The sequence below is a fragment of the Lynx canadensis genome, chromosome A3 (assembly GCF_007474595.2).
Source record: "Lynx canadensis isolate LIC74 chromosome A3, mLynCan4.pri.v2, whole genome shotgun sequence".
NCBI lineage: Eukaryota > Metazoa > Chordata > Mammalia > Carnivora > Felidae > Lynx > Lynx canadensis.
Window position 1 is genome coordinate 79799089 of NC_044305.1, and position 27577 is coordinate 79826665.

General features: G+C 46.3%; 1 long non-coding RNA gene across 1 annotated transcript; it reads left to right on the plus strand.

Annotated features, from left to right (window-relative positions):
• The first annotated feature begins 15334 nt into the window (after window positions 1-15334).
• LOC116737982 lies at window positions 15335-27179 on the plus strand. Its single transcript, XR_004343404.1, has 3 exons — window positions 15335-15489; window positions 22386-22449; window positions 26229-27179. It is a non-coding gene; the product is annotated as an uncharacterized LOC116737982 (long non-coding RNA).
• Window positions 27180-27577: the final 398 nt, after the last annotated feature.

The window sequence follows — 27577 nt, forward strand, 5'->3', positions numbered from 1 at the left end:
GCTGAAAGCAAAAGGGCGGTTCCTGCAGAGTTAACATCCGACCTTCCGCAGGCCCTTCCCCATTCAGATTCCCGGAAAAGCTTTGAAGTTTCGTCTGTGTGCATGTTTTCATTGCCCTGATCTTGCCGTACGGGTATTAGCCTGCAGCCCTGCCCCATCCCTGGGGATTTATTCCCCAACTGCAAAAATCTTAGGAAAATACTGCAAGCTCCACCCACCATCCCCAAGCCTCTGGCTGCTTTGTCCTTAGGCTAGAATAACAAAGGAGACCTCAGAACCCTCACCAGGGGACATTCTCTTCGCGTTTATAGTTTCTCCAGAGACATTCCGGTGATGACCTCCGGGACCGGATCTGAGGACAGAAGCTTCCAAGTTCGGGGAGGTGGGGGGGAGGGAGAAGGTGGTAAGAGGAAGGGTGAGTGAACAAGATTGTCCCGGAAGGCCTCCCCAGGCGCAGGCCAGGTCCAGGGCAATTACAGCAGGACCCAGAGAGCCTCTTTCCAAGTCTTGTTCAATGAGCCAACCACTGTGCTTTCGGTACCCAAATATCAGTGTCAGGGACCTTTGCTGCTCCCAGCTTCACACAAGGTCCTCTGCTATCACATTGCTCAAGGCCACCAGCGAGGCGTAAGTCAGGATTGAAGAAGAAGAGGAGGGGGAGAGGAGAGAAAAGAGGAGGTGGAGAAGAAGAAAGATGGAAGACAGACTGAGACAGAGGAAGAGAAGGAAAGCCGGGAATCCCAAACCAGCCTGATTTTGCTTTTCAGAGCAAAGACTCTGAACAATGGTGCCATCTTGTGGCTGTGAGGAGAAATTACCACCAGGACTTGCACTCGTGTTCTCCCTCCCTCCCTCCCTCTCCCTCTCTCTTCCTTTCCCTCTCTTCCTCTCTGTGTGTGTGTGTGTGTGTGTGTGTGTGTCTGCTTGTGTTTCTTTTTCTGTCTAATCACCCTCCCCCCCCATTTCTCTCCTTCCCTCTCAATGTCTCCCGCCCACATGCCCCTCCTCTTCATATTCCAGAGTAAGACTTCTATATACAAGTTTCTAGAATGGTACTGTCCAAAAGCAGTAACCACTAGCCACATATCACACATTATACTCAAATGTAAATTAATTAAATGAAATAAATTTTAAAATTTAGAATTCACTTCCTCAGTCACACTAGCCACAAATGCTCACTAGTCCCATGTGACTGGAGGCTACTGTATTGGACAGCACAGAAATAGAGTATTTCCATTGTTGCAGAAAGTTCTGTTAACAATGCTGTTATAGAAAGTTCAGAGTTGTCATCTGATAGAGGATTGTAAAAATCCAGAGGAAATAATAGTTTAGGTGCTGCTTTCTACCTTCCGAGTAGCCACTGGTAAAAGGTTTGCAGAGCAGTTTTCTCCCAGACCCTTTCCTCCCAATGTCAGGGCTTCAGCAATTGATGGGGGCAGTGTTGCATTTTAGAAACAGTAGACTGGGTGTCAGATAGACCTGAGTGTGAACCCAAGCTCTGCCACTGAAGCCTCTCTGGACCTCAGTTTGCTCCTCGGTCAGATAATTCCTCTAGACTTTTCCAGTTTTACCAGGCTGTTATGTGCCAGGGTTTGACAAGAGCTGATGTCAAACCCAGAAGGAGGCATGAAACAAGCAAGTCCCTGAGCTGTGCCTCACCCATGGTGTCTGCAACTGTAGCGGCACAAGTCATGGATCTTGGCATTCTCCCCGCCCCCACTTATCCCCAAGGCCACTCCAAGCTCTGTGTCTCTCCCAAGTACCTCTTAAGTGACTTCACATCTGCCTGGTGAAAGACTGGCTGTTTGGTGTTTGACTCAACCCTAACTTTAAGTTTCACTTGCTCCTTCAACAATATTTATTGCACTCTTATTATGTGCCAAGTACTGTCATTGGGGACCTCCATTCTGCACCTTACATTTTAACTGGGGAGACAGATATTAGGCACTTAAATATATCACATAATGGGGAGTAGTAATAAGTGTGACAAAGGGAAATCAGGCAGGGGAATTGTAAGGCTATTTCTGATAGAGTAGTTGATCAGGCAAAAGTTTTATAAGCAGGTGACATTTGTGCAGAGGCCCGAATGGTGTGAGGGAGTAGGCCAGTGGATATCTGAGGGGGAAAAGGGATTGTAAGACTGCAAATGCAAAGGATGCAAAGGCGTGAAGCTGGCTCTGTGAGTCTTCTCCCAGGGTAAGCAGTTATAGGAGATGACACATGTATGCTAATCTAGAGGTCTAGGGTCTAGCATCTAAGAACAGATGGAACATTTATCCCTTCTCTAGCTAGCCCTGTCTTTAGCATCCAAAGATATCTTTATAGACATCCACCTGCTAAAGGCCCATCATGCTTCTGGGGAGACTATGCTCTAGGTCTGGACTCAGGACCTTCTGGCTCCCAACCTTCTGAATACAGAAGCTGACTTTTTTTTTTTTAGTTTATTTATTTATTTTGAGAGCATGTGAGTGGGGGAGGGGCAGAGGGGGGGGGAGAGAGAGAGAGAGAGAGAGAGAGAGAGAGAATCCCCAGCAGGTTCTGTGCTGTCAGTGCAGAGCTCAACTCAGGGCTCGAACTCACAAACCGTGAGGTCATGTCCTGAGCCAAAATCAAGAGTCAGATGCTTAAGTCACTGAGCCACCAGGTGCCCCCAGAAGCTGACTTTTGATGTGAGAAATCCAAAACACTCACCATCTGAGCCAGTGTTTTCTTTCCCCAAATTGCTGGGCTCCCTTCTAAGGACGGTGGTGATCCCACAACTCTGCTTTGCTTATATCAAACAGCCTAGATTTCCGAATGAACATCTTCACCAAGACATCAAAGTTGAAAAAATTGTTTCCAAGTTTATGTATTTTGAGAGACAGAGAAAGAGAGGGGGGACATGTGAGTGGGGGAAGGACAGAGAGAGAGGGACAGAGAGAATCTCAAGCAGGCTCCACACTGTCATCACTAAGCCTGACGTGGGGCTCCATCCCACGGACCACTGTGACATCATGACCTGAGCCGAGATCGACAGTCAGATGCTTAACCGACTGAGCCACCCAGGCACCCCCAGAGTTGAAATGTAAAAAGAGCAATTCTTTCAGAGAGAATGCCCAAGCTTTAGACATCTGGTGTTTGGCTGGTTCCTATTCTAGGCTAGTTTGCTCTGCCTCCTGCCCATTAACAGAGCCGTTTCCTGTGTTTTGTTCATTTTCCAGGTTAACGGAGCACAGTTTGCAGGTATGCTTACAAAATATCACCTGGAACATTTTTCTGTGTTTCTGAAGGCTTATGTTCTCCATGGGCAGAGAGCCAGTTGCTTACAAGTAAAACTGCTCCAAAACTAGATTGCTCTCAGGGCCCATTTGAGTTTGCTTTTCCAGCACGTGAGTTAACAAGAATGAGTCAAATGTCTCCTGAGTGGCCTCCGGGTTACTGGACTCAGAAGGTCAGAAATGTCTGTGGAAGAAGTCTGAGGACTTGAGATCTTTTTTTTTTTTTTTTAATTAAAAAAAAATTTTTTTTTTTAACGTTTATTTATTTTTGAGACAGAGAGAGACAGAGCATGAACGGGGGAGGGTCAGAGAGAGAGAGAGACACAGAATCTGAAACAGGCTCCAGGCTCTGAGCTGTCAGCACAGAGCCCGACGCGGGGCTCGAACTCATGGACCGCGAGATCATGACCTGAGTGGAAGTCGGACGCTTAACCGACCGAGCCACCCAGGCGCCCCTCGAGATCTTTTTTCAGTGTTCCCCTTCACGATGCCCATTTCACATATCCAGAAGCCAAGCGAGGCAGCCTGGTGCATGAGCCTGGGTTTCTTTCCCAGAAAGCATTTTGCAGCCTTGGTGGCCAGATTCAAATAACCTCCACTAAAATGAAAAAACAAAGAAACAAAGAAACAAATACCAAAAAAAAAAAAAAAAAAAGAATCCCAATTTGGACGTTAGAAAACATCTTCACAATTAATTTAGTCTTTTAGTTTTTGTGGTTTCAGCAACTGCCTTATTTGGGTATCTTCTTGACACTTGATGGTTTCAGAGGCTTCTATCCAAGAGGAAGTCCCCTGAAGAGAAAGTGTAACTTGGTCTTTGTTACATTCTCTGTGTAGGAAACTGCCTGGCCACAGCTTCAAGCTCTTGCCATTGGCTCTTCAGGGTCAGTGTCTCTTGCTCAGGCGAGTTTGTCAGGTGAATCTGCTCAGGTAATACTGTCTTGTTGTGGGGCTCCCCAGGGACACCTGCCCGGGCCTGGGGAGAGCTGTGTGGGAAAGTGCCTCTTCTAGCTGAGGCTGTACCTGCCTCCCTGTGCAGGGAGGGGAGGTCAGTCGCCACTGCCTTGAAGCTAGTCCAGTCTGCACCTGGACCAGGAACCAAAGTAGACTCGCCTCAATTAAAATCCCTGGCAACGAGGGCCAAGAATGACTTGGCTGTCCTCTCCCTGCCACAAGAAACGGGCCTGCCACGGCCACCTCTCCAGTGAGAGTTAGCATGCATTCGCCTTGGTGTGGTTTTCAGTTTTAGGAAGATACGACGGGGGGCAGGGCGAGTCCTGGCAATCTCGGCAAAGGCTTCGAGCGAGGAGACTTGGGTGCTGCTGGTGCGAATGTAAATCATTGCAACATTCCAGGAGGCCAGGTGGGCAGGATGTATCACGCCCAGGTCAGTCCTGCCTTGTTGGTCGTTATGAGTTACTGTTAATTTTTGGAATTTACCCCTTTTCATTCTCAAAACATGTCCCACTTTGCAGGACAAATGATATGGTCACCCAGTCTTCGGATGCCTTTAGGAAATGTATGCTAAGAATACACAGACATAGCTTCAGAGATGTTTACTACAGGCCTACTAGGCATAAAGAGAAGTTAGAGATAAATTATGTGTCTTACCCCAGAGGATTAACTAAGTTCAATAAATTATAGCATATCCACACAGTAGAGTGCTAGATAGCCAATGAAAAATGGAATGTAGCAAAATATTAAACAGCATAGAAATCCTATCCTATAGTATTATCCAAGTCCAGTTTACAAAGAAAAAGGACTAACCGAGGACTAAACTGTTGCTTCTCTCTGGGCAGTGGAATTGGAAGTGGCTTATATATCCTCCTCTATACTTTTCCTGTGTTTCCAAATTTTCTACAATGGACATATATGTTATAGGCAGAATAATGGCCTCCCAAAGATGGCCACACTCTACTCCCCAGAGTCTGTGAACACGTAAGGTTACATGAGGAAAGGGAATCAGGTTTCCAGGTGAACTTGATGTTGCTAATCAGCTGACCTGGAGAAAGAGAGATTAGCCTGGATAATCCAGGTGGATCCAATGTCATCACAGAAGTCTTGGCGCGCCTGGGCGGCTCAGTCGGCTGGGCGTCCGGCTTCAGCTCAGGCCATGATCTCACAGTTCGTGGGTTCGAGCCCCATGTTAGGCTCTGTGCTGACAGCTCGGAGCCTGGAGCCTGCTTCGGATTCTGTGTCTCCCTCTCTCTCTCTGCCCCTCCCTCGCTCATACTCTGTCTCTCTCTGTCTCAAAAATATACGTTAAAAAGAAAGTTAAAAAAAATGTAATCACAGAAGTCTTTAACCATGGGGGGATGACACAGGCACAGGCACAGGAGAACGGAGCCCTAGGAGAAGGACTCCACCAGCCATTGCCGATGGAAGGGGGCCCAGGAGCCCAGAAATGCTGGTGACCCCCAGAAGCTAGAAAAGATAAGAGAACGGGTTCTTGCCTAGAGCCTCCGGAAAAGGAATAGGGCCCTGCTGACACCTTGATTTTAGCCCAGCGAGAGCCATGTTGGACTCCTGACCTACAAAACTGTAAGATGATAAACTTGGATTGTTTTAAGCCACTTCATGCATGGTAATTGGTAACTGCCGTGATAGGAAATGAATACAATGAATTTCTTTTTTAATTAAAAAAAAGAGAGATGGTGATAGTAAAAGTCACTTAAAAAGAAAGGATTAAAAATCCTTATAATGCCTTATAATTTAACCCAGCAGCCACACTGGGAGGAAGCCTGGCACAGTCTTCTTCCTACAAAAAATCTGGATGAGGAGTTCCTAGCTGGCTGCTGTTTTGTTATTGGAAGGAAATAATAATACAAGGGATAAGTAAATGACCCGACCAGCCAGCAGCCTGAGAATGGTCCTCCAGCGGTGCATAAATAATTGTACAAAATGGGGCAAGAACAATCAGTGCTCTAGGTCCAGAGGAGGGAGAACCACGGAGCTGCTGCTCTTGAGAATTCTGGGACCCGGAGAGGAATTGAACTTGCAACCCTTTCTGAGCAAGTGGAAACTGCCAGGCTGTTCTGCTGGTTTGTGCTGGCAAATCCCATTCTGACATCAATAAATAGAAAGAAGAGGGTGATGGCTTTTGCAACCCCTGCCAGGGGCAGGGAGCTGAGCAGTCTGGCCCGTTCTGAACTGTTCACTGGAACAATCTGCTCAGGTTAGAGAGTGGCAGAGGATTCTCTCCTAAATAAATCCTTTCCTGTTTGCTCTGAAGGAGCTCTAACGGAAACCCCCAGACTCTTAGCAAAGGCTGCGAAGAATAAGGTATCTGAAAATGGAAACAGCCTTTTTTTTTTTCTTTGCTAGAGGGTCCAAAATGACCTCCTCTTCAGTCTGTAGTAAAGACTCCCTCTCTGTTGCAGGTAGGACCCTCTGGGAGCAGGTGCTGAGTTGGCGTTTGGTGAGCAAGACATTCGTTAGGGGTAAACACCTGTGGAGGTCAGGGAGCCGAAGCAGGACTGAGCACGGAGGGTGGTGATGCCGTGATGTGGTCCTGACAAAGCCGAGCCCACAGGCATGTGTAGCCCATTAGAACTGCTGGTGGGGGCTTCAGTGGCCAGTGTTTAGACACCTTGCTCGTGATCAGTTGCTGGATGTAAGTACGGTTTAGGCGAGGCAACTCTCAGCCAGCCCCAAAGGAGCTGGGCGCTGTCTGCCGACTGCACCAAGATCTTCTTTGAAGGGCAGTCAGGTTGGCACATCTTGTGTCAACTGCACCATGCCTCCCCGTGGACCTTGTTCTGCTTATCGGCCAGGATCCATAGTCCTGCTAACCTGGTGGGTGCAAGAAGGACTTGGCTAATTTTGCATGGCTCCTGAAAGCAGAAGTGACATTTCAGCAGGATCTGCTGAAATTCAGCTCAGAACAGAGGACTTGATAGGAGAGCATGACTATTTACAATGGGACAGAATCCCTCCAGAGGTCCCGAGCCTCTGGAATACTCAGAGTGTGGGAATTGGTGGCAGGATGGAGAAGGGCTTTCTACATTGAGCCAGAGAGAGGACAGGTTCCTTCTGGGGCTGCTTATGACCCTGACAGTGGGTGGCTAATGGGGCCACTGCAGGGGGCTGCTCTTGGCCATCTGTGGCTCTGTCTACTGATGTCACTTCTGGGGCTGACATCCATTTCATGTCAGGTCTGCTTCTAGGAGTTTGTCACATACCAGGTCACCCTTAGTCCCAGATGGGGCACAAATGCAGCTCAGAGAATCCCTACAGACTGGCCCCTTCAGATTACCCCCTCCCGTTCCCCTTCTTGTCTCACTTGTTTGGTTCCAGTCTGACTTCCTTCTTCCCATTTTGGCCCTTTTGGATTTGCTGATCCTGGCATGCCTTCCATCTCCCTAGGACCTAGCTCTGCTTCACGGCTCTCAGCCCATGCTCTGTGGCCCTAGACACTGTATTTCCTCTCCCAGTCGTGTCCCCAAGACCTCATTTACCTGCCCATCCCTGTCCTGGAGGCAAGATCAGTCAGTAACAAGTGCTGAACATTCACAGTCCCCTTGGTAAATGGGACTTCCTCTTATTCGCTCAAGCCATACCTGCCACAAATTCTAGAAGGTGCTGCCTTTTCCTAGTATTTCCAAGTTTGATGAACCAATCATGTTTATATTCATGCTATTCATTACTTCATATGTGTGTTTAAGAACCTTAGTGTATCATCTATGCAAAATGATACACATTAGGTACATGTAACCACATCTAAGTGCCTACCCACCAACTGTTTAAGAAATGGAAATGTGTCAGTACCTTTGAAGTCCCCTGAGGTCTACTCTCTCACTGAGGTAGGTGCGATGGACCCATCTGGATTCCGGGTCCTTCCTTCCTTTATTGCTTTTTACAGTGTTACAGCCTACGTATGCGTTCCTATGCAATATGGTCTTTGCTTCTGCTAGTTTTTAAAAATTCAGATAGTTGGAACTTACTGTGTTGTTCTTCTGTGACACCTTCTTTCACTCAGTATTATGTTTTTGGGATCTAGCTCTGCTGTGACATGCAATTTTATATTTTAGCCAGGACCTTTGTCAATCTTCATCTTTCCTCTGACCCTATGGGCTAAAGGCTCATGGGCTTTTAGTTTGTCTCCAGTAGTCGCACTGGAGACCCCCCCTTTTTTTCTCATTCTCTCCCTCTTGTCTCCTCCTTTGCATCTTCCTCTGTTACCCCCTTCAAGGACAAAGACCACCTATCCACACACCCACGCATGTGCACCCATGCATGGGGTTTCTGAAACAAATACATGACCATTGCATTCATGTGGAGGTGATTTAATGATTGTGACACTTACTTTGCTGAAATCTGGACCCTGGGGCAGAAATGAGTTCTCTCTTCCTGCTCCAGGAAAGTGAAGCATGTTGAATTTATTGCCAGACTAGGCGGGCAATGCTTTGCAAACTTTAGTGAGCACACAGATGGCCTGGGAGTAGGGTGGGACCTTGTTAATTAGGGAGCTTTATGGACCCTCATTCCCCAGAGGCTCAGAACTGGATTATTGGGTTCTCCAGGTGGAGCCCAGGAATCTGTGTGTTAGCAAACAAACCTCTCTCTGCCCAGCAGTTCTGATGCAGACCATCTATCGTTGGCCACTCTTTTAGCAAAGATTAGCCTCTGCCCCAGCCAGAATCAGGGCTGCTTGACCTGAAATACTGTCAGCCTCCACGCATTTCTCTTAGCCAGAGAGTAAGTGAAGGCCTGTCCCCTGAGCTTCCAACACTGGGCCTGAATAGAAATAAATCTTCACTGAGGCTTGAAGTTCTGGCAAGGACTGATCCCTCAGAGAGAAAGGTTAGGCTCCAAAACTGATAATCTGAAACTTGCTGCCTTTGTCCAGTGTGGAGTTTAACGGAGATTGCTGCATTTCCAAACAGAAAGCTGGAACAAGCAGTTGAGGCTTGCTGCTGACATATGAAGTGGCTCAGTCACCAGCCTGACACCGGACTGGGAGAGTGGTAGCAACTGCAGGGGCCCGAGTCTAGCCCGCAGGCCACCCCAGAGCCAGCAGGTGTGCGCAGGCCAGAGTCGCTTTAGGCCTCACTCAGGCATTTCACATGCTCTCCTTCTTGGCCAGGCTGGGGAGAGACAATTAGTGCTGCACATCTATGGCAGGAGCTGTTGATTGTGGGCACCCTGTCTGCACTTCCCCTGTAGAACAAAGACGTTGGCCAGTGGCCATAGTTAGGTCACCATACTTGTTGGGGAAGAAGCTGTCTTGGCCACTAGGGCACTTTGCACAGATCCCTGGGAAGCAGCTAAACTGTCCTTTCCCAACCCAGTGAAATGAAAAACAAAAGTTGTGAACCCAGGGCAGTAGAGAGATCCTGGATGGTACCCTAGGGCATCTGTTGGTCTTTGATTGATGGAGCTGAGGAAGAGACAGGGTCATCATTCAGTTAATGAGCCTGGCTTTGCATGGTGCTGAGGCCGTGGTGATGAACAAAAGACACAAGGTCTCTGGCCTCATAGAGCTCCGTCTATGTAAGTAAATAACTGCAAACTGAAGTATTTGCTAGGTCAGTGGGGAATGCCAAGGGGTGGGAGGGTGGTTATGAACTTGACCTTGATTGTCAAGGAATGCTTCAGAGGAGGAGACCCACTGGATTTCAAAGGATGAGTGGGAGTCTGAAAGTCATGAGAGGGCATTACAGGCAAAAGGAGAGGTCAAAGCCAAAGGCTTGAGATGGATTCATCAGGCTTCAGATGACTCCACTTATAGCAAGTACCTAAAGCAGTCAAACTCCTAGAGACAGAAAGTAGAAGGGAGGACGCCGGGGGCCAAAAAGAGAGGAAATGGGGAGTTAGTGTTTCATGGGTACAGAGTTTCAGCTTTGCAAGATGAAGAGAGTTCGTGGATGGATGTGGTGGTCATTGCACAACAATGTGAATGTATTTAATGTCCCTGAATGAGCAATGTGCCACTTAAACATGGTTGAAGACAGAATATATATTTAATGGCACCTGAAAGTGCTTGGCTCTTGACCTTTAAAAGCTCTACTTGCTGAAAATTATCTCTGAATGATAATTCAGAGTCCATAAATTTAGGTTACTTACTGATTCTTTATATTAAATTCTTCATGTTAAAAAAAAAGCTAGCAGCTCCTGGGTGGCTCAGTTGGTTAAGCATCTGACTTCGGCTCAGGTCATGATCTTGTGGTTCGTGAGTTCAGGCCCCGCGTCAGGCTCTGTGCTGACAACTCAGAGCCTGGAGCCTGCTTTGGATTCTGTGTCTCCCTCTCTCTCTGATCCTCCCCACTCACACACACACACACACACACACTCTCTCTCTCTCTCTCTCTCTCTCTCTCTCTCTCAAAAATAAATAAAAATTAAATATTTTTTAAAAAGCTAAAAGAAAGTTTTTGGTAACAAAAATTACATTGATTTCGAAAAACCAAAGTTATTTTTGAATAATCTTTAACGAAGCAGAAAAACCATGCGCAAGGGGTCCCCAAAGTTACAGTGAACATGCAATATTACCATAGGCAAGTGAGCGTTCCAGGGCCCCAACTAAGGCAATGGCAGAATGAATGGAGAGGATGGGGGTGTATACAGCAGGTGTCATGCAAGGTAGAGCAGCTGTGGAAAGCAAGGGAGAGAATCTCAGGAGGTCAGGATGGCTCACGGCATTAGGCCTGGTGATACCAGGGTGGGTGGGGGTACTGTTGATCAAGCTCTAGAGGAAGGAGCAGAAATGTGGGGAAGAAGATCTATGTTTTGGGTGGAAATCAGCCCAATACGCAGGCATGATATTCGGGGACCTCAGAGTGGAGGTAAGGATTTGAAAGTATGGGGCATGGATGGTAGTAAGCATGCTGTATGCTATAGAGATGACCCCGAGAGAAGTGTGGAGGGAGGAGCGACCTTGACCAAGGATGTAACTGTGAGGAATGTCAATACTTTCAGGGGGGCAGAGCCTGAGCTGACAAGATTCACTTCGATGATACAGTTTCATGGCCCTAGGATGCCTTTGCACCTCCCACCCCATTCCCACTCCCATATCTCCTCCAGAGATTCACCATGCCTGGCGTTCTTCAGTTCAGGGAAAGTGTGGCCACGAGGCTTTGCTGTCCCAATCAGAGGCCAAGGCATGGTGGGAGAGGTGACATAAGGATTGAAATCACACAAAGGTGCCAACAACTGATGCCCCTGGTTTCCTGCCAGCAGGTTCCTGTGGGAGAGGGTATACAGATGTCTCAGAGGAGAGCTGATGGATGAGGAGGCACTGGGCAGGGAGGAAGGGGACCAAGTGACTCCCTGGTCAATTTGCAGATCCATCTTGTTTTCACTGCAGGGGAATCCCCAGCCTTAGCCCTGCCCAGTCTGGGTGCAAGATTGCTGAGGAGTAAATAAGGAGGAGTCTATAGGCTTGTTTCCTCTCCTTTCAGCCTCTGGTGAGAGCTGACAGGCTGGGGGTGGGATGAAGTGACTCCCTTAGCTTTGACATGATCCCCCGTGGCTCTTGACATACATTCCCCCGTACTGATTAAGTCCACCTGTGGAGGGGCATCCTGCCCTTTGCTGGATCATGCAGAACAGGTGCCCCATTAGTCACCCCTCAGGCCAAGGATGCCTGAAAGGAGGAGCTAGTGAAGGCTGTGTCTGACCTCAGGCCTCTGCTGCTTGGAGAGGTAGGGGAGCCCCCACCCCCACCTTCCTCCCCTGGGTTTCCCTCTCTTGCCTGATGGCTGGAATTGAAGCTCCCCAGAGCCAGGGCCGGGCCCATGTCCACAATCAGGCTTCAGATCCAGCCCCACGTCTGGCCAGGCATTCAGGCCCCAGGAGAAGGAGGTGAATATGCAGGGACCATCCAGTTCCTGCTGCAGGGAGAGCCCGCCTGCCACCCAGTTGCTCTTAGGAAGCCTGGGTTGAAGGGGCCATGCAGGAGTGGGTGGTTCATGGCTATGCTCGAATGAGGGGCAGGGCTGGCCTCAGTCCTCCAAACAGCATTATCAGCAACTTGTTCAGAGCCCCTTTAGTTACCCCAGACAAGGGGGGTGAAGCAGAGTGGTAGGTTCCTGGGGCTATTTGCTAGATAAATCAGTGGGGAAGTGAGGCAGTGGGGGAGAAGGGGGAGAAAAGGCCTCTGTGGAAAACAAGTGCTTCCTGTTCCTACTGTGAGGCATGTCTCCTGTGGATTTCCAGCCCCTGGATAGTGGTGAGTGACACTCGTAATATCTACCCCAAGTTGAACTCTTGCTGCATGCTGCCCACCATCCTGTTAATCATGTTTACTTCTCAAAAGAGCCCTGAGAGAGGGGAAGAACAGCCTTCCTCTTCTCCAAACATTTCTGCCTGTATATTTTACCAACCCCTCAATGCTCCTGGAGCCCCTCCAGAGTTATGGCTACAGGAGGTACAGCCCAGTAAGGCTTAGCCACTGACCTTAGGCTAACACGTCAGGCAGAGAAATAGTGCCACAGGCAGAAGAGCTCTTGAAGAACAGGTGGATGACACTGCAGGGACACAAACAAGTCAGGTGTGTTCACAAAATGGGTACAAAGTCTATGTTGTCACAACATTTGGGGACTTTTGCCTTTGAGGAAATGAGCAAGGAGGTAGTCATCAAATAATGACACCCCTAAGACCAGGATTCATTCTTTTATTCTGGTGTCTTCTACTTCTGTCTTTACCCCCAAACTACAGGAAATCATGAGTAACTAAAAATCAGAGCCCTGCCAAGCCCTGCTGTTGACCGCTGAGTCTCCTTGTTCTGTCCCCCAAGGAACTTCCACCAGCTTCCAACACAGTGTTGCTTCCAACCAAACTCTGTCATAAGGGTCAGGGTTGGGGGCATGGTTCTTGGCCTTCTTAGAAACTCAAAGCTGACAACACCATTCAATGCAGAGGTAAAATCTTCCAGTTAGGTCTTAGAGGTATCGTGATAAGTATTCTTACCCCGTATGGGATTGTATCTCAGAGATGAGCAACCTGGGACAGCCAAGCACTAGGACCATCATCCAAATGAATGATTCAGGTAAGATGGATAACTCTACCATGTCTACACTGACCTTTCTAAGGGGCTGAAGTTAGGAAAGAATACAGAAGCTTTTCTCAACTTTGGCTAAACATAAGAATTACCTGGGGAGCTTTAAAAGTCCCAAGGCCTGGGTCCCATGCCCAGAGATCCTGACTTAGTTTGGGGTGGGGACTGGGCATTTGGATGTTTACATGTTTCCCAGATGATTCTAAGGCATGGCCAGTGCTGAGGACCACCGTCCTCACCTGCATGGCCATCTGGTGGCTGCATGAGGGGGCTGACCCTCAACTGCTTGGCTTCTGGTACGCACTCTGCCTTTGACATCTGTTGTGTTGGCCCTAGGAGAAGGGACAAAAGAGAAGACTGCTCTTGGTGTATTTCTGGCAAGATTGGATTTAGAAGCCATGGAGGTAGACAGTGAACTTTCTACTGTCCTTTCCTTCTGTCTCCAGCTGACCCAGAATGAAGTCCTGTCCTGGGATTCCTTAGATACCCCCGAGGAATACTTAGTGAGCTGACAGTTCCTGAGGTTGGACATCATCCCCAGGTAGTAGGGGCACACAGCAGCAGGTTGTGTGGCATCTTGTTCCAGCCATGGTTCTGAGCCCTCCTAGGGAATGTTCATAACCTGGGCTTGCCCTTCTGCTTCTGGTCTGAGATGAAGTGGGGCAAGCATGTAGTGATTAGTCCCTAGTGGCTACTGCATAGGGCAGGACAAGTTGTAGAATACTTCCAACATTCATATAAATGAATGGGCTTAATGTATTCAAGTAAAACTTAAAAAAAATTTTTTTTAATGTTTATTTTTGAGAGAGAGAGAGAGAGAGTGAGAGTGGGGTGGGGGGAGAGAAAGGGAGATACAGAATCTGAAGCAGGCTCCAGCTGCCAGCAGCCGAAGTCAGATGCTTAACCGACTGAGCCACCCAGGCGCCTCTAAAGTAAAACTTTATGTACAAGAACAGGTAGCAACTGTATTTGTCCTAGGGCTACAGTTTGTGGACTCCTGCTCTAGGCCTAAGCAGGCAGGCCTTCTTTCAAAGAAGATGCACTTTTGTTTGTAGGCTGGTATGTACCAACCTGGAAGCATACCAGCCCCTCCAGGGCTCTCCTCATAGCAGGAGTCCCAGCGTGCCAGGAGTGTCCATAACCCCCTTCAGGACAACATGTCTCTAGTAAGTGCTCGCTGTTCTAACCCCTTCCTGGTTTTCTTTGGAGAGTAAGGCAGGGCAGGGTTGCATAGAGCCCCCCTCCTTCCAAATGAGAAATTTTGTGTCCGCACTACTCAGGGTCTGGTTCTGTAAGTGGGGCAGTCCTTCAGAGCTCCTGGTTAGCCAGAGTGCCAGAGGCACGTATTCTCTCACTTTTCCTGCTATGTCTGCTTAAACTTGGCTGTTCTAACTTCTGCAGAGTTGAATAAAACTCCCAGTGTCTGTGAGGAGATCAGGCTGTAGCCAGCTTTCTTCAGGGTGCTCTGCTTCAGCACTATATAGGTGTCTGGGGATTCCTTTCTGGAGTGCCTAGACCCGCTTCACAGAGTCCCTTGTGTTGGGACAAGGGTGTGACAAGGGTGAGAGATGGGCTCTCACACAGCCTAGATGTTGGGCCGTGCCTATTCTCTCAAAGCTACTTGGTGCCAGGATTAGTAGTGCAAGTCTCTGAGAACTGAGGCCATGGTGAGAGGCTCCAGGGAAATATGACAGGGGCAGAGGTGAGGAAGAGGCAAATGGTAGATGAAGTCAGCAAAGACTCACATGCTACCCTGCGTCAGGATGGTGGAAGGCCCATGAGGAGCCTCTTAGAGACCTTGCCATGTATTCCAGGTGTTACCATTGCCTTACTTGCTGATAAACCTTGGATTGGGTAGTCTGCTTCCCTCATCACCTTCCCAGGTGTGAGTCAGGGTGGGAAATGAGTGCACAATCAGCCCCTGAGATCTCTGCCTCTCTGTTCTGGAGCAGAGGCCGCGAACACTGCACAGCCACACTCCACCCAGCAGGCATTTGAGTGTGCTGTTGGGCAGCAGCCACTGGGAGGCAGCCAGTTTCTACTGTCAGGTTTTCACAGGAGGGTGTTAGAGACAACCCAGTGATGCCCAAAAGCAACATGACAAATACCGTGTGACTACTATCCGTTGCAAGGCCTCACAGGGCGCTGCGGTCAACCAGAGAAGGGAGGAGTTTGGCGGAAGTAGGTGAGAAGTTTCTGGAGGTGGTGACACGCCAGCTGAGAGCCTTCTGAAAAGTGAGTAGCTTTGTCCCTAAAGCATAAGCCCACTGTCCGAATAAGGTTGCGTTTATAGTGCTCTTCTCTGTGACTCGTTAGCTGGGTCTTCCACAGCCTGGTTCCTTCTTCATTCTTCCTACTCCCTACAACCTCACTCTGTCCTGACCCCAAAGTGGCAGCTAGAAACCATCTCAGACACAAGTGTCACCAACATGGGGCTGAGCAGCAGAAGGGCAGAGGGGCCTGCTAGGATGACGGATGAGGAAGCCCTGGGGCTAGAGGACATCTGTCCCCCTTTCCCCTTCTACCTGATGGGGAAGATCTTTTGCTCATAGATGAAACCTTAATAGCCCCAAGGCTACAGCTAAACAAGGCATTGGATGGAGAAAGGGGTCTAACAGAAGTCCTGCTCACTACTGCTTTCTGGAACCCCAAATTGTAGAGTAAACCTATGTCAGATGGTTTGGTGAATTGTCGGCTGTCAGCTCCTTCAGAATGGCCCTCAAAGTCCTCTCCGTTCCTCCCAAGTATGGAGGATACAGTGTTAGGGTCTGCAGCTGCCCTTGAAGAGAACGCTAGAGAAATGGCTTAGAAATTGTACAGGTTAACCATGGGAGACAGCCTGGACTCCTCACCTAACCTCTGGGGAAGCAGATCTCTCCAAGAGGAGCCCCTGGAGAGGAGAAGTGCTGAGGAAGTCGGGATTGGACATCAAACTGAACAGGACCAGCCCCTCTAGCTGGTGGTACCAAGTACCAGGCTGTCACCCGGCTCCACGGCCTGCTCCGTGGGGCCGCAGGTAACGCGCCAGCAGTCCTTTTGGGGACCACACCCTTGTCCCAACACAAGCCCAGGACACAAGGCACAAACCCCCAGTGCTTCCTTCCCCAGCTGAGTGGTGAAGAATTCAATCATTGATGCCTTCTCATTCACAGTCTTGCTTGTGGACAGCAGCAAGTGGGAAGGACTGGCCACAGGGGACTGCCATCCTGTTGCGCATGATCGTGAAAGGGCTACTCAAGGTCGAAAACCTCACATCAGGTGGTTTGAAGTGCTGCTTTGCAGGAGGCATGCCTGAGAGGACTAGGTCCGAGGTTTTGCTTGCCTTCCCTTCCCTTCCTGAAAACGTACCTGTGCTGCGTCCCGCACTGAGCCAAACCTCCTGACTTCTGTTAGTGGCCGTAGCCCTTCACCTGTCTGACTCCTTTTTGTCCCTCTAGGTCTCAGCTCAGATGCCACCAACAGTTAATGTCACATCACCCTGTTTAATTCTTTCAGAGCACTCATTGCTATCAGCAGTTTTCTTGTTTACTGTGTGCCTCGCTGGAATGTGAGTGTCACGAGGACAGGTCACCTGATGTGTTCACTAGTGTATCTATTGCTAGGGCCCAGAACATTCTTGGCTCATAGCTTGTAACAGTTGGATGAATGTTCCCTCTCCTTGGAGTATCTTCTTAGGAACTTCAGGAAATACAATGATAAATCCAACTGAGTAAGAGCTTATGATGAGACTTTGTGGAATCCTGGTGGAGAAGGTCTTTGAGTGAGGGGAAAAGTCTTTTAAAAATGCTCTAGAGGCATTTTCTCAGTTCTGGATGCTTTGCGTATTTCCATCAGGGAGATCCAATTAGTTCATGAGTACCAGTTATTCCCTCCCAAATATCTTCCTGGAAAATAGGTACAGGCTTTTGGGTTTTTTTTTTTTTTTTCCATCTTTTGACAACTCCCTACCCCATCCTGCCAAAATATTAGGTTTTAGAATCCTATCACGTTGAACTTCAACTTCTTTCCCTCAAATCCCATGGTTTGAAATTGGGACATTTCAGGGGTCAGAGGGGAGCCCAGGAAGCTGATTGTACTCCATGTAAGTGCTGAATACTCTAGACTCCCCAAGTGTGGGGGGATAGAGGAGGGTCTCTCCCCTGAAGTGACTATGTAATTCATGGAAAGGAAGGCAAACCCCACACAGTCCTGTGACTTGGGCATTCTGGGGACTCTGCAGAGCAGAAAGCAAAATTATAGCAATTTAGTAACTTAAATTTTTTTTTTAATGTTTCTTTATTTTTGAGAGACAGAGTGCAAGTGGGGGAGGGCCAGAGAGAGCAGGAGACACAGAATCCAAAGCAGACTTCAGGGTCTGAGCTGTAAGCACAGAGCTCAATGCGGGGCTAGAACTCACAAACAATGAGATCATGACCTGAGCTGAAGTCAGACGCTCAACTGACGTAGCCACCCAGGCACCCCACATTTGGTAACTTTTTAAATAAGTTGGCACTATTTGTTTCCCATCATGCCCTGTATGAGAACAGTGACTGCACATCTGTGGCTAGAGGTGTTTCTGCTGGGAGGCTGTTTATGGAATTTCTCATTTTCCCGGTCGGCTCTCCTTGCCATGAACTAGTTTCACCCAGTAGAGAGCTATTTCTAGAGACAGCTTTAACTTAATGGCAGGGCCAGATAGAATTTTAGTTTGTTCTTGACAATATCTTTCTCCCTTTGTTCTTCAACTACCCTTCCCTGCTCTGGGCTCATGGGTCAGGTGGCCCCTTCATCTCTCAGGCTGGAGGGCAGTGACTCACAGAGGGTGGTAATAGCCTATGTTGTTGCTACAGCTGCTGGAATGAGCTGTTGTCTAAGACCTTAGGATGAGGTTTTCCTTCTGGCTTATCAGTTAACACTTGGGCTTCTATAATCCTAAGCATTTTCACTTCCAAGAAAGCTATTAAGACCAATGAGAAAAAAAGAAGGAAAAGTATTTGGTGGTGTCAGCTCTTCTGAGATACTAGGTGGTATAAGAAGGATCTAGGAAATGTTGGGGGGAGACTCCATTCCTTTTAATAATTTAATAATGGAGTTGTATCAGTCAGAACACACTAAGTTATACTGCGGTAACAAATACCACCACCATCTCATCTCAGTGGCTTAAAAATAAAGGAAGATATATTTCTCACTGAGGCTATAGTCTGTCATATTGGGCAGGTGAGGTGACCTCTGCTTATCGTAGGCCCTCAGGTACCCAGCCTGATGGCTGTTGGTTGCCTCACTAAAAAGGAAGAGTTCTGGGGTGGGGGGGGTCTGCCTTGCATAGACCATTAAGTGCTGTGGTCCAGAAGTGATGCTCAAGCATGCCCAAACACAAGAGGGGTAGGAGTACAATCTTATACAGTCTGAAGGTGGGAAGAGTTGGAAAGAGATCAGCCTCAAAGTTAGCAACAGAAGTTGACTGAATTGGACTTCGGAACAGTTCAAACCTTTGAGACTCTGACTTGTGATTGTTTCAATCATTTATTGGGCTTGAGGGCCATAACAGTTTGGTTTCATGGCCATGTTCTGCTTTGGCCTAGAGAGCTATTGCTGTGTTTATTTTCTCAAAAGCCTCTTTTTGGTCAGTTAGTATCAAGAGGCAACATTAGAGGGTGGAAAGTAATTGGGATTAGGAGTTGAGATATGGTATCACAGGCATGGCTATTTTAGCACTGTTTGGAGAACACAAACTTAGGTCATATTAATAGAAGTAGAAGATGTGGATCAAGGGAGGTGATAATCCTCCTTTATTTTGCTGTACTTATACCCTGCCTGAATGTCATACTTTGAAAGTAACTCTGACAAGCTTTGTCAAGCTGGAACCCAGGAAGTGTTATCAAGGGGAGAGGAGAGTCTTGAAAATTATTGAAAGGGATAACTTGGCAGCTGTTGTATTTGAAAAGCTGTTGGAAGTTTTGTTTGTTTGTTTGTTTTTTACTGTTGAAAAAGTTACCTCCCTATTCTGAAATGGATTAGACTGCACTGTGAGCAGCATTCTCATTGCTATAAGTGACCAAAGAAAGCAGAGAAGGGAGTTTGACCTTCCAGACAAGGGAAGAAGGGTGGTTGTAGTAGGCAGGTTCTTGGGTCTCTTCCAATCTGTCATGATTGTTTCTCTGACTCAGTTTTTCTCAGAAATAAAGAATAAGTCTTAATCATGGGAGAAAGAGTGAATTCCAAGTGAGACTCCACTATATAAAATGTTCATACTGTTCTGCTGCTAATCCCTCAAGAATCTTGACATTGGGTGATAGGCTCTCCATTTTATATGTAAAGTAACCGAGGCTGAGAAGAAAGTCAAGCACACGTATAATCTCACAAGGTGCTTTGGCTTAAGTGCAGCATCTGGAACCAGACAGCTTGGGTTTACATTCTGGCTCTGGAGCCTGCTAGCTGTGCAACCTTGGGTAAGTCATTTAACCTCTCTGTTTTATACTCTGTAAAATGGAAATGATAGCACCTCATAGGGTCGTGAGGATTAACTGACTTAATTATACAGAGCATATTGAATGTTTAGTACCCTGGCACAGAATATGAGTTGTCTATGTTTCATCTGTTATTTAAACCATTATCAATGTCTGCACTAAGTTTGAAACACTATAGGAATTTGATTCATATAAATAGGAAGGCCAAACTAATTTCCCTTTTACTTTCTCTCGTGACTCATGAAGATATAATGATACTATTCTCCCTTTCTGGAAATGGCTCTGTTCTAGCATTTCAACATAATCCGAGAGGTGAGGTTTCAAAATTGAAGAGTATTAGATATATTCTAAATGCACGAATCATGTTTACAGACCTGAATCCTCCAAAGCCGTCTTGTAAGCCGATAGCAGGAGAGAGGCTGTATGTTTGGGAATATTCACAAAGAATTGTTTTCACTAGTCCCATCAGGAAATTGATCAGAAATCAGCCTTTCTGATCCAGATTTCAAGCTATGTGCCACCACCCCCCCTCAACTTTCCAAATACTCAAACTCAATATTTTTTTAGTGTATTGGGTCTAAGTTTTTGTATTTATCAGGTTTAAACTGAATAGCAGCATGACCCTGGGGCCATTGTCTCAGAATCCATTCCCAAGTCTAGTGTAAACGCAAACATAAATGCAAACAAGAGCATGCTTCTGGTCAGGTGGTGGGGTGCAGGGCGGGGGTAAAAGTCCCAATGAGGCTCATGAGACTAAAGCATTATTGGTACGCTTTGTTGATAGGGGTTTCTTGTTTCCTCTCTCTGGCAGACGTCTTAGTCAAAGTGATGGTTAAGTCAGAGCTCCTCAAAGAGTCTTTGAGTGGGGACCCTTCCAAAGTGTTAAAATCTGTGGTGAGAGAAATTAAGCAGGAGGGGAGATGAGGCCCAGACTAAGTACCTGTGTGCCCACAGACCCTTCCTGTTCTAGTGACAAGGTCAGCAGTCTCTGGTGGGGATCCCCACCCCTGCACGTTCTCATTTTCTCTTTCTCCCTCTCCCCACTCCATCTTCCTTTCCCAGGCCCACCACCCTCCTCTCCCTCCCCCAGGTGGGAAGCTGTGCTCCATACCCTGACTGCTTTCTGGCTGGGATCAGGGGACACATGAAAGAGGGATGTCAGACCGGGGTTTAGGTGATTATGCTCTAGTTCCAGCTGCATCCCTAATAGAGTTTTGGACAAAGTCCCCATTCCAAATCTGTTTTCTTAGCTCTATAAAGTCCGCATGTGAGTTTAACAAAGTTTCCAGTTCTAAAAGTTTCTAACTTACTAAGACCTAAATTGACTGGGATACTACTACTGTATCTGTGTTATTGCCGGATCTCTCAACTGGTTGCTGAGCTGTTTGGGGGAAGGACCATAGGTACTGAGATGGTACGAAGGAGTACCCATCTCACACTCTTTGTCTCCTAAGGCTGGATACAGCCTTAGGCTGTTAATAGACCTCAGAGATTGTGGTAACTCTGCTTTGTTCACCTTCAGTTGATAATATGATTCTTCCTCTAACTAATTTTCTTCCTGTAAAAAGATCTGGCATAATTTCTGTGCCCCAGTTTCCTCTTCTATAAAATGAGAATAATAGTACTTACTTCATAAGATTGTTATGAAGATTAAATGAGTTAATATGAAGAGTTTAAAACAGTGCCTGGCATGTAATACAATCTCGCAAGTGTTAGTGGTTATGAGACATTGCTCAGAGGGCTATAAATGATCATGCCCCTTCTGGAAGACAGGGTAACAGATATATATCAAGAGAACAAATGGTTCTCAGGCCCACATATCCCACTTCTGGAAATCCCAGAAAGATGGAACTTGGAAAACTCATACATCATTATATTTATCACAAGATTATCACAATGAAAGTTAGAAATATGAGTGATGAGCAAGATCAAATAAATTATGGCACCCTCTACTTGACTCCTTTACAGCCACTAAAAGACAATAGCAATACAAATCTCTGAAAATCTGCAAACCTGTGTGCATACAACGTAACTCCATATGAGAAATGAAGTGCACACACTGAAGTGTGAAATGTGTAGTATTGTGGGTTTTCCCTTTTCTTTCGTAACTAAAAAGGAGGAGATCTGTAGCAGATGCAAAAGATAGTCAAAAAATGGGAGCACAAGATAATAAGTTTCTTTCCTTATCTCAGGAAGACTTGACTTTATTTATTTATTTATTTTTAATGTTTTAATGTTTATTTATTTTTGAAAGGGGGGTGTGGGTAGTGAGAGAGGGAGACACAGAATACGAAGCAGGCTCCAAAGTGTCAGCACAGAGCCTGATGCAGGGCTCAAACTCATGAACTACGAGGTCATGACCTGAGCCAAAGTCGGACGCTTAACCAACTGAGCCACCCAGGCGCCCTGGAAGACTTGACTTTAATGACAATTATCACTTAGCAGTTCTTTTCTCAGATTAGTTGCCTTTAACTCCTGTTCTTAAAGTTTACTCAGAAAAAGACACTCCATTAGAAATAAGCCACAGCTATCTACCTAGGGCTGCGGTGCACCAGATTTTTTGGGTACAACACTCCCTTGTGTTCTGGGGCTGAAGGCAGCCTCCGTAATCAGTTGGTAGGAATGTGTTGAGTCTTGACCAGCTGTAATATGGTGGTCTCATACAATCTCTGCTTTTGTTTACAGATCTTTGGAGAAAAGGACTACTATTCATCCCCAAATGAGGAGGGCAGGCTGACTGGAATGAAAAGTATGTTCAGGAGGTTTGGTTGTTTATTCGAGATGTGTTGATATGTAGTTATTCCATCTGGGGCGGGGGCGGGGGAGCCTAATTAATTTACATATAGTCCAAGTACCCGAAATGGGGGAAATTCTATCAAGTGTTAAAACTAGAGTGCTAGATAAGACTTTGACACAACTTTCCCTTGCCTTGTTGTAAATGGGAGAACAACCTGGTAAAATACAATAAACTAGAGCCATTAACATCCCAGGGAATGTAATTAAAAACCACCTCTTCAGGCTAAATTTTCATGGGAGAGAGAGATGTTTATACAGACAAGAACAAAGACTTGTTACCTGATGGAAAGGACTAGAGTTTGGATAACAAACTAAGTTAATGAATTCAACAGTCTACGATATAGTTTCATAATTTTATGGTCTAATCTTAGTCTCTTCAAAAACTAACATTTCTCTACCAAGAGGTATCTAGATTGTGTTTTCTATTCTTCCCTTCTATTTCTTTTAAAGTTTATTTATTTATTTTGAGAGCGGTGGGCAGAGAGGGAGAGGGGGAGAGAATCCCAAGATGGCTCTGCACTGCCCCCAATGTGGGCCTTGAACTCATGAACTGTGAGATCATGACCTGGGCTGAAACCAAGAGTTGGATGCTTAGCCAGTTGAGCCATCCAGGGGCCCCTCTATTCTTCTCTTCTAAAACATTCCTAGAAAAGATGCCATGAATATCACATATAGTTTCTGGTAACGCTTAATTAAGATCTCAAGCAGTGAGTGTGCCTGATTCTCTGTCTTATCAGCTAAGGACCCTCATCGAGGATGCACTAAGAACCCATGAGGTGGAGAAAACATTCCCCTTTCTTGAAGCTGTTGATGGGTCTCTTGGCTGCTGGTGGCAGTCAGTATTTACTATGCTTGGAAGATTAGGCAAGATTCAGCCTGGATTGAGTAAATAGGAAAAGTCCCCCAGTGCTAGTCCATGTCATTTCCCATGGAGAGCTGCCCCTTCTCAGTCATCACCATGGGAGAGTTATGCTTGCCTTCCGGCCTAAGGAAGGGTTGACTGTATTAGTTCATCTAATTATGTCATATTTTATTTCACTCCTACTATGGATCAGGCATTGTCCTGAGTACTTGGAGTTCAACAGTGAGCCTAAAAGACTAATTCCTTCCCGATGGACTTTACAGTCTAGCTAGGAGACAAGCAAGAAAATTGCAGAGTATGTTAGTTGATAAGTTGATCTGTTCTATTGAGAAATGTTCTTTCAAGGTGGTAAGGGAAAACCCTGTTGAGAAGGCATGTGGGAGAGAGCTGTGCAGCTAGCCAGCAGGGTGAAGAGGCCTCCAGATAGATGATGCTGAGGCCCTGAGGCAGGCTTGTGGCTTAGACCAACAAGAGTGGGAAAAAGGCAGAAGATGAGTCTTTGAAATAGTCTGGAGGATAGTACAGCAGAAGGGACCAGATAGTGAGACTAACCAGAGTAGTCTATTCTTCTATTTTTAGATGCGAATGAGTGCGAAATTGGCCTGGAGCTCTGTGATGATGGAGCAGAATGTGTGAACAGATCTGGCTCTTACTAATGTCACTTCCAAAAGGAGTATGAAGACCATACCCCATGCAGCCTGGCACGCTGTGTGTGCACACTCCTCACAAAGGCACTGGTTGCCCAGATGCCCTCTTGTGTGTATGCTTATAAGCTGTCGGGATCACTTGTGAGACCTGTAGCATCCTCAGGTCAGGGCTGAGCTCTCATTCTGATGCCTCTGGCCACAAACACCAAAGCAAACATTCTCTGAAGGATACAAAGTCCAGAAACTGTTCTAGAGCTTGGAACGTGGTATAAAAGCACTTACTGGGAGGATCTTCATTGTGCTGATTTTTCTTTTGCAGGCTTTAGCTTTGGAATACTTCCATAAGGATTCCATTCCTAACTCCGATCAAAGGAGTTGTGTGTAGAATTTAACTTGAACATCTGGTTATTTCACCAGAGCTCCATCTGTCATGCCCTGGGGAGAGGGCCTATTTGTTGGGGGCGGCAGAGGGGGTGTGTGTTGCTTCAAGACTCAGCCTTTTAGACATTTTCTTACCAAAGATGAAATTGGGCAGGAACTTGCACAGGATTGAGTGAGCTTCTTCTGAACAGGTGTGGCATAAAGCAATTGGTAATGAACTAGTGGATGCCCTTAGCCTTTTTAAGGAGTTATTGCTGGTGATGGTAATTCGTTTGGGACCTCTGAAATAATATAAACTTCCTGGTGCTGCCACAGGCAGGTCAATAGGCACGATTTCTATTTCTCAACTTGCTAACTTGCTGGGGGACCTTGGTCTTTGGTTCTCAAATATCCCTGAGAAACAAAGGATTCAACTAGACATCAAAGGTTTTGTCTAGCTCTTTGCATATTAGATGTTGACATTTCAGCAAAGATGCCATTAGACCCCAAGGGCAGGTGGGTGAACTTGCAATGCTATTTGCATAGTTCTTTGGTTTTGTGTGTGTGTGTGTGTGTGTGTGTGTGTGTGTGTGTGTTTCTTAGTTGTCATATTTCAAAGGAAGATTGAATATGTCACAAAATACAGACTCAGTATGAATTTCTTATGGCTAGGAATCTACTTGTGACTGACAATTTGTAGTTTTTTCATGTTTTTTCTCTTCCCGCACCCTCCAAGTATCCAGATAAGGCAATGTTTTTATTTACTCTGCTATTACAGAATAGCCTGGGTGATGTATAAACAATAGAAATTGTTCTGAAAGCTAGAAGGCCAAGATCAAGGCTCTAGCAGATTCAGCATCTGATGAGAACCTGCTTCATAGTTCTTAGATAGCCATATTCTTGCTGTGTCTTCACACAGAGGAAATGGGCGAGGGTGTCTCTTGGGCCTCTTTTATAAGGATACTAATCCCATGTACAAACGCTCAACCCTCATGATCTAATCACCTCCCAATTCCACCTCCTAATAACATCACCTTGGGGGTTGGGATTTTGGTGTATTAATCTGGAAAGGATATAAGCATTCAGTCCACTGTAGGCAGTGACAAGAGTTAAGTTGAAATAAGTTCTGTGAGGCAGCCATCTTGAAGTTTCGGAAATCTGACATCTGTGGATTTTGCTCTAACGATAGTTTCTAGATGGTATGCAAACTAGTTCTAGTTCTTTGGATCTATAGTAAGTTACATGATGATAGAATACATTTTGGAATACAGCTGGCTCTTGTTCTTCTCTGGTCTCTTTAATGATTTCTGTCTTTTTAAAAATAGACAAAATTAGGGGTGACTGGGTGATTCAGTTGGTTAAGTGTCCAACTCTTGATTTCAGCTCAGGTCTTGATCTCAGGGTCGTGAGTTCAAGCCCTGTTTGGGCTCCACACTGGGCAAGAAGCCTACTTAGAGAAAATAGACAAAATAAATTTCTGATATGCCTAACATGGAAGACTTTTAGTCATTAGCTCTTAGGCAATTTAGATTCCATATCACAAGAGGATGTGGGACATTTTTCAAAGTTAACTCTGTGTATGAATAGGGTTCTTGAGGGAGCTATGTAGCAAAAGTTGGTGAAAGGTCCTTACATTACCTGATTCATTTTGTTCCAAGTCTAGCTTTGGCTTTGATAAAATATTAACAATTCATTTGTTTATTCTCTCAAAAAATAAGTACCTACTAATGTATCAGGCAATATGCTAGGGACAGGGGATAAAAGTATAAATCTCTGAAGGCACTTTTGAGAGCCCATTAGGTAATGGAATATAAGCCTATCATTTAGTTCTCTTTAAAAAAAAAATGTTTCTTTGTATTTCAGGAGTTGACCTGGACCTGCTGGTTGGAGTTGCTGGTTCCTTTCAGTCGCGCTCATGTTGACTATTGGCCTCATGTGGCTTGTGACTAGAACCTACATCAAGAAGGAAAATTCTCTGGGTCAGAATGTGGCACCACAGGAATGCCTGCCTATAGCACCTGCCTTTGACCTGATGGACCTCTGCAAACACCTTCCCTTCAACCCCTACCAGCCTAAGCCCCATGCCAAGGTTCCACATGGTGCTCCAGGCAAGAATGTTCCTCAGAACAGGGAACTGCAGCTGTGGGTAGAGCAATCAGGTTCTGAGGGTGGCTGCTGCCTCTAGAAAGGGTGGGGGTAGAAGACCTTGTCCTTTGGAGGTACAAACTTCACTGTGCCATCAAATCACACACTCATGAACTTAGGAAGAAGTACCTTGGTTCTGATTCTGTCACTTCTGTTCTCTGATTCCAACTGTGTTGTGGTTCCTGACTCTCCCTGGGCAGAAGGCCTATTTGCTGGGGGGCAGAGGAGGGGGTGTATCTTGCCTCAAGACTCAGCCTATAATTCCAGCAATGGACTGAGGTAGTCTTCCGGTGACCCAGACACTTCAGGTGATGAGTGTGGTCCACAGGAAGTGTCCAGGGCAGCAGGAAGCACATGGTACCAACCTCCAAAGTTGAATGAGTTTATCAGTGGACAGATTAGAGAACTGTTAACATAGTTTAGAAAACTCAACCTCAGGACTTTTCTCCCTTTGTATGGGGAAAGAAACTCCCCTAAAAGTAGTGGGTGAGAACTCTTGATTCTTTTTCCTTCATACTTGGTTGCATTTTATTGGATTATAAAATTGTACTTATGGAGAGATTCTGTCTTCTGTTCTTCATCTATTTTGGCTACTACATGTGCCAGGTTGGTATCAGAGCCCTACAGTTTGACCCTAAATAAAAAAAGGGAACCTTTTATATATTAAAAGAAATACAACTCTGTGGGCAGCAGGACACAGCTTACCAGGATGACTTGAAGAAGTGCTGGAGGCTGTCACCTGGCCTTCCATCATACTCGAGATTTTTGAAATCTTTTTCTTTTATGAACCCCTTTTATTTCTTGGCTTTAAATGTTTATATATTTTTGAGGAGGGAGGAGGGGCAGAGAGAGGGGGAGACAGAGGATCCAAAGCAGGCTCTGTGCTGACAGCAGAGATCCCGAGGTGGGGCTCAAATTCACAAAGCGTGAGATCCTGAGCTTAACCAACTGAGCTACCCAGGCCCCTTTTAGAATGCAAATACTCCTAAGAGATTTGAGCCCTCATCAGCTATGTGCTTGGGCTACACCTTCTTTTTAAATAAGTTTTACTGAGGCGTAATTTACAC